The sequence below is a fragment of the Cervus elaphus genome, chromosome 13 (genome assembly GCF_910594005.1).
Source record: "Cervus elaphus chromosome 13, mCerEla1.1, whole genome shotgun sequence".
NCBI classification, from domain to species: Eukaryota; Metazoa; Chordata; class Mammalia; order Artiodactyla; family Cervidae; genus Cervus; species Cervus elaphus.
The window spans coordinates 37,291,759-37,298,542 of NC_057827.1; positions in this window are offsets into that span (position 1 = coordinate 37,291,759).

Genomic DNA, 6,784 nt, shown 5'->3' on the forward strand with positions numbered 1-6,784 from the left:
GCCTCGACTAGAGTTGCAGCAGGGGGCTGGGAGCAGGAGAGGGATGTGAGATGTGAAAGACCAGATCTAGGGGGCAGGCAGGATGTGAGTGGGTAGAGGGTGGTGCTGCAGGAGTGAGGCACTGGGCTTGGGATTCCGCGAACAAGACCACTTAGGACATACTGAGCGGCAGGGGCCATGAGACAGCCAGGTGGGGGTGTCTGGGAGACAGCTGGAGGCTTCTAGGCTGGAGATAATGATCAGGAAGTTTTGAATTGAATGGGCCTGTGTCAAGAGAGAATGACATTCAGCTTTTCAAGGAAAGGCAGGAAAAGGGACACCTACTAAGTAGTTAGACTTTTATAGCAAATAGTGACTGATGGACGTGGGACCGGGAAGGAGGAAGGAGGAGATGGGCTGCTTCTGGGAAGGCTGGAGCAGGAGTCATCAGAGCTGGACAGAAAGAAGCTGGAAAGAACCGGCCCCAAGGGGCATGGTCAGGGGGTATGAGGTACCACTGAGCAGTTTGGTGACCCAGGGGCTGACCTTGGACTTGACTGCTTGAGCCATGATGGCCTTGGCACAGAGCCCAGTTCCAGGGGTTGAGGCCTGACTAGGTGGGGGCAGCGGAGGCAGGGAGGACAGAGAACCCTGGAGTATCTGACCAGGGAGAGGGTGGTTGGAGGGAAGACAGGATAGAGAGTGAGCGTTTGCAGTTCAGCAGAGGTGAAGTTGGAATTGATCACGAGAACTTTTCTAGGAAGCGAAGGGGAAAAAAAAGGAAACGACCCCAAAATAGAATATGCAAATATGCAGAGATGGGTGAGTTTTCTGAACAGATCCCTTCTCCTGATATAACTCAAATTTGGCTGGGCTAGCATGGGCTGGGCTGGCACAGCTTGCTGGGCACATGGGCCCAGGTTCTGCTCCTTGCCTCAGCCCCATATGGCCTGGGCCCCCGACCAAGCTCTGAGTCCTACCCTGAGGTAGCCTCTCGTAGCCTCTGCCACAGCCTTTGGCAGTGAACATGTGTTGAGGATGGGGGGGGTGGGGAGTGGTATTTAGGCCTCCCTCTATCTGCGTACCCAGCCTCTCCAACCCCGCTCTGGCCCTGGCTTGGGGTTGGATCAGCTTGGCTCTGCCTCTGGCTCCCCCGGGGCCGGCCATATTTTGGCTCCTATAGACTCTGCAGTTGCTGGTAACAGAATTCTGCCTCCTGTATGCCTGAAATGCCTTTTGCGGAGGCCCAGGCACTGTCCTACTCCACCTTGGCAAAAGCAGCTCACAGCAATGCAGGGCAACAGTGCTCATTTATCAAGCACCCTCTCTGTGCCACTCACTGAGCTAGGCACTCACATATGCCATCTCAGTTGATCCTCACAACAACTCTGAAAAGTAGACCTTATTATCCCCATTTACAGATGAGTGTTGCCTGTTAACTGGACATGACTGTGCCGGGAAACGGGCCGTACTAGAACTTGGGCAGGATTGTGTCCACGTGATTCCATCAATTCACGCACCTGGGGCCTCATGCCTGCCTGGCAGGCCGGAAGCCACTCAAAGGGCCTGAAGGGTCTGCTCACTGCTTATCCTTCCTGGAAGTGGCAGCCTGAGTCCTGGAGGGAAATCAGGCTTCTAAGTCAGACTGACTGAAGTGTAGGTCTCTTTTCCACAGAGAACCTAACCTCTTGGAGCCTCAGTTGTGTCCTGTTTGACATTTTCCCTCAACATATGTAAGTGGACATTGACAACATGTATGCCAGACATGCCAAGGCAGTCAGAGCTGGACTGGTGAATGTTCTAGATGACCGATGAAGTCAAGATCCTGATAATGAGGCACCCCTGACAAGAGGGATAGAAATAGGGACACTCTGAGGTCCTGTGGGGGCAGGGGGACCAGAAAACCACTTACTCTTCTCCATGATGGGGTCTCCTTTCTTCCCCTTCTTGGGCCCAGATCCAGACTCAATCTTTCTCAACCAGTCTCTCAGAAAGCCACTGCTGATGGATGGGAATTGGTTCAAGGACCACCCTAAGCTAAGATCAACAAGATTTAGCAACCCAGTGTCTTGGCCCGACAAGGCGGTGCCTCTGGAGGGGCTGTGATAGGAGTGGAGAAGTCTTTCCATTCCTTGACTCCTCCATCTCTCTTCTAGGTGCTGTGTTCTGATCTGCACCCCAATCTCTGAAGGAGATGGTCACAAACCAGACTGCCTAGGACGATCTCAGTAGATGTTTGTTAAATGACTGGTTGATGATGTCCTAGGGACCAACCAGGATTAGAGAGACCAAGCAAAGCCCCACGAGGGACAGAGTTGGAAGTGGAGTTATTTACCCTGAAAAAAAAAAAAAAAAGATTTCAGGGGACATGACCTCTATGTTGAAATCTCTGAAGGGCTCTGTTCCAGGAAGAGTGATTAGATGTGGTCTGTGAGGACAGAGGCCTTAGAGGACAGATTTAGGACCACTGATAGGAGTCTTCCACTAGGGAAGAAGCCTTTGTTTGTCAGAGCTAACTAGATGGGTGAGGCTGCCTTGGGGGTAAGCACATCCTCACTGGATGTAAGCAGATGCTACATGACATCCAAAAGGGCTGTTGGAGGGGCTCCCAGGTTGGACTGAACGACCTCTGAGGGTTACTTCTGACCCCAAGAATTGGGGTATCCGGAAAGAAAGTGAATGTGGGAAATCACATGTTTGCATGCATTTGTTTTCCTCACTCAGGTGGCCCTAGCAGGCCCAAGGATCACATCAGAACTGGAAGGGTCCTGGGACCCCTCCTATCCTCCAGAGATTTAAAAGCATGTTTATTTCAGCCTAAGGACTTTCCTGGTGGCTCAGGTGGTAAAGCATCTGCCTACAATGTGGGATATCCAGGTTTAATCCCTGGGTCAGGAAGATCCTCTGGAGAAGGAAATGGCAACCCACTCCAGTATTCCTGACTAGAAAATCCAATGGACAGAGGAGCCTGGTAGGCTACAGTCCATGGGGTCACAAAGAGTCGTACACGACTGAGCGACTTCACTTTCACTTTCACAGCCTACAAACAAGAAGCAAATGCAGAAGATAGAATGAGGAAGCTTTGTCTACTCTGGTCTAGATCAGATAGACCAGAAGAGCTGCTGGTTTAGCCTCTCTTTCTCATTTTGTAAACAAAGAAATAGAGGCCTGGCCTGGGATAGGGTCCTGCTTAATGTGAGTCAGTGGCCAAGCTGGGACTTGATCATTGGCCTCCCAGCCATATCTGGTCAGGAGACTGTGTTAGTCTTGATGGGTTCCACATGACTCCCACAAGATCCTGCTCTGCCTCAGGCCTTGGGCACCGAGAATGAACGCTCAGAGATGGATCTGAGGGGAGGGGAGGGGAGAAGTAGGGTGGAGCGGAGGGAGGAGTTTGTGTCCAGGAAGGCTTGGGAGCGTGTAGAGTTGCCCCTTAAACAAGCGGGGTTAGTGGTGTTGACCCACTGTGTAGTTGAAAATCCATGTATGACTTAAGGTCTGCCCTCTGACTCTGCTCTTCTGCATGTGAGGATTTAACCAACCGGGGATTGGACTGTGTAGCACTGTAGTATTTTCTATTAAAAAAATCCACGTGTGAATGGACCCGTGCAGTTCCAACCCATGTTATTCAGGGGTCAACATTTAGTCTCTGCTAAGAGTCCGTTCTGTTCTGAAATGGCCACCAGGTGGCACTCTAACCACAAGCCCAATGCCATATGGGCAGAGTTTGGGGGCTAGGAATGCTGGGCTGCCCCTGGAAGCCATGGGGGGCACCTATCATGTTTTGAGGTGACCTGAGTGCCCTGACGGGGCTTCCCTGGTGGCTCAGTGGTAAAGAAACTTCCTGCAATTCAGGAGACATGGGTTTGATCCCTGGGTTGGGAAGATCCCCTGGAGAAGGAAATGTCAAGCCACTCTAGTGTTCTTGCCTGGGAAATCCCGTGGACAGAGGAGCCTAGCAGGTTACAGTCCATAGGGTCACAAAGAGTTGGACATGACTTAGCTCGAGTGCCGTGATAGAAGGAGAAAAGTTGTCTGTCTTCTCCCCACTCTTATTTGTCGCTGAATGTCCCCCTGTGGATTTCTAATTTTTGTCTCTCAACTTGACTGGCCAGACTTTGATCTGAGCAGTATAAGGTAGGACCAGTCATATAAAAATGCGTCAAGAATGACTAGGACAGGGAACAGAAATGCAAGAATGGAATGCTGCTGGGAAGGCTTGACGCTTAGGGCTAAGAAAGGTGGTGGAAATTCTGAGAACTTCTCCATTTAGGGTGATTCTGAGCTGGCCTAGAAGGAAGAGGCAGCCTTGGGTAGGAGGGGAGGAGTAGGCATTTGAGGGGAACATACTATCAGAAGGGTAGGGGTGGGCAGACCACTGAGGGAAGCATGAGGTGTGGTATCAGAGTCTGCATGAGCCGAGGAGGGCTTCCTCTGCCTCACCTTGTCCAGCCCTGAGCCCTGACATGGGCTACCAACAGTTGGGCCACGTCCAGTGGTGGCAGAGGCTGTTGTGACCATGCCTACAGCTGTGATACAGTCATGGGCCTATATACTGTGAGCACACAGTAAGTTGGAATTCCCAGACGGTTACATGACTATAAATATCTGACTTGTGAATTATTTTAAAACTGGGAGTTTCAACAAAAACTCATTTTTAGCTTCTCTTGAAAACTAGCTGCCCGTTTCACGGAGTGTACTTTCCTGTGGCCTCAGGGCTCAAGCTGAGTAGCAGCTGCCCTGCTGACAGATCACCCTGGTCTCTCAGCCCCTGCAATGGGTGCTGGTGGTGATGGGGGGCACAGGAAGAGTTGCTATTACTAGTAGCTGTAGGTCCTGGCTGGGCATCAAGCTCTGAGCCTCTTGAAGGGGCTGTTGTGGGCTTGGGCTCCTTATCCCGCCATCCTCATACCTCCCACCGACCTCTTGTTAGGGGTGGGTCATTTCTTTGAAGACCAGGTGTAGTCTTGGACTCAGGGTTGGGGAGGGGTCAGAGGAAGCTTGGGGTGTGAGGAATGCTCTGAGTAAGGCCCTGAAAGGTCTTGGTCAGAAGGCTTCCAGGGCCTCTTGCAGCTTTGGAGCTCTGAACCTCACATCTGTGTGTGTCCATTTCTCTGATTCTGCAAGGGGTCTTCTTGGATTTGGCACTTCATCCACAGGGAGAACTACTTCAAGGTAGTTTTCTCCTAGACAGAAGCCCCTGCCTCATTTCTTTCTCCCAGCCTCCTCCCCTGACTCCCCCAAGGAGGAGCTGTAGGGAGAGGGAAGGCAGGAGGAATATGCCTCTGCCTCAGACATGTCAGTATCCACATCTGTTGCTTCCTCTGCTGGTCCATTTCCCATCACCGGCTGTGCCCATCCTTGGTCCAGGCCCAAAAGCCAGCCTTGGGCCCCAGTGAGGAAGGCAGGCTCCTGTCACCTGTACCATTCTGATTTGACTTCCCTTCACTACCATGCCAGACCCTGGCCCTCTGCTTTCCCCACCCTGGGTACCTCTTCCCCTTCATGCCCAGAGTCTAGCTGCACTCCCCCGCTAGAGCTACTGCCCCAAATCACTTTTACAGGCTCAGTTCTCACCTCCCCTGGCTGCCTGTAGCCAACCAGTTGTGGGCTGCCATCTGGTGCTGGCCCTTTGCCCCTAGGTTGGTTGGCCCAGGGTGTCCATTGGTGGTGAAACAGGTGCTGAGATGAGCATGGAAAGCCTAGCCAGAGGGCTCCCCCTTTGACAGGAGGTGGGACAGTCTTCAGCACTACCCCATCACCCCCACCCCAGCCTGGAAAAAAATTCCCTGGCACCCGCCCCAGTTTCCATCTGCTGCCCTATTGCTTGGGAGGCTGAGCCCAGCCCCTGACTGGCCCTCAAGATTTCTTGAGCACCTGGTAACCTGGGCCCTGTCCGGGTTGTTCTGAGGATTGTTTAGGTCCAGCCATGCACCGGAGGCAGCCGCAGAAGGGTGAACCATACTGAGAGCATTATGATAGAGAAGGTAGGGGTGTGGGTCCCAGAGAGACTGCCTGGGCTGCCATCCCAGCCCTCCTCTAATGAGCTGTGTGACCTTGGGCACACCTCTTCCCTCTACCCTGGTTTCCATGTTTGCAAAAGGAGCCAAATAATAATACCTACCTCTTAAGACTGTGAAGATGAAATGAATTCAAATGAGACTATGAACATGCGCGGCACGTAGTAACCTCAGCATGGGCAATTGCTGTTGGAGTCAGATGACCTTGGTCCCCAGCTTGGTTCCATCAGCTGAGTTTGGGCAGATCCCTCTCCCTCCCTCTGCCTCAGTTTCCTTCTCTAATATAGGGTTGTGCTCTCTCCCTCACTAAAGGAGAGAGCAGAGAATGTAGGACTGGCTGGGAGGGTGTAGATGGAAGTGGGTTGTGTTGTGAGTTGCTGTGCATGTGGGCAGTGTTATCATCAGTTCTGAATTCTCAGTTCTTACAGGCAAGGCAGGCGATTTCTTAATTTGCTTATCTTTGCAGAGAGGGCAGACACTGGAGCCATGCATCTCAGCTGATGGGGCCCTGGACTGGGAACAGAGTGTCAGTGTTGGAGGTCAGCCTGGGCCAGGACATCCTGCTGGCTTCAGGGTCACAGGCTTGAGTATAGGACCGGGGTGGGTGGGCTGTTCAACTGTCCATAGCCTCTGTCTCTTTGGGACTGTGTACCTCTGGGCATCATGAATCAGCCCTACCCAGTGGGCCAGGAACCTAGTTCTGCACTATCCCTGGAGGCATCTTGATTTCATCTTTTGGCCTGCTGGGGTGTCTTAGGGGCACTTAGGGAAGAAGGAGAGGATAA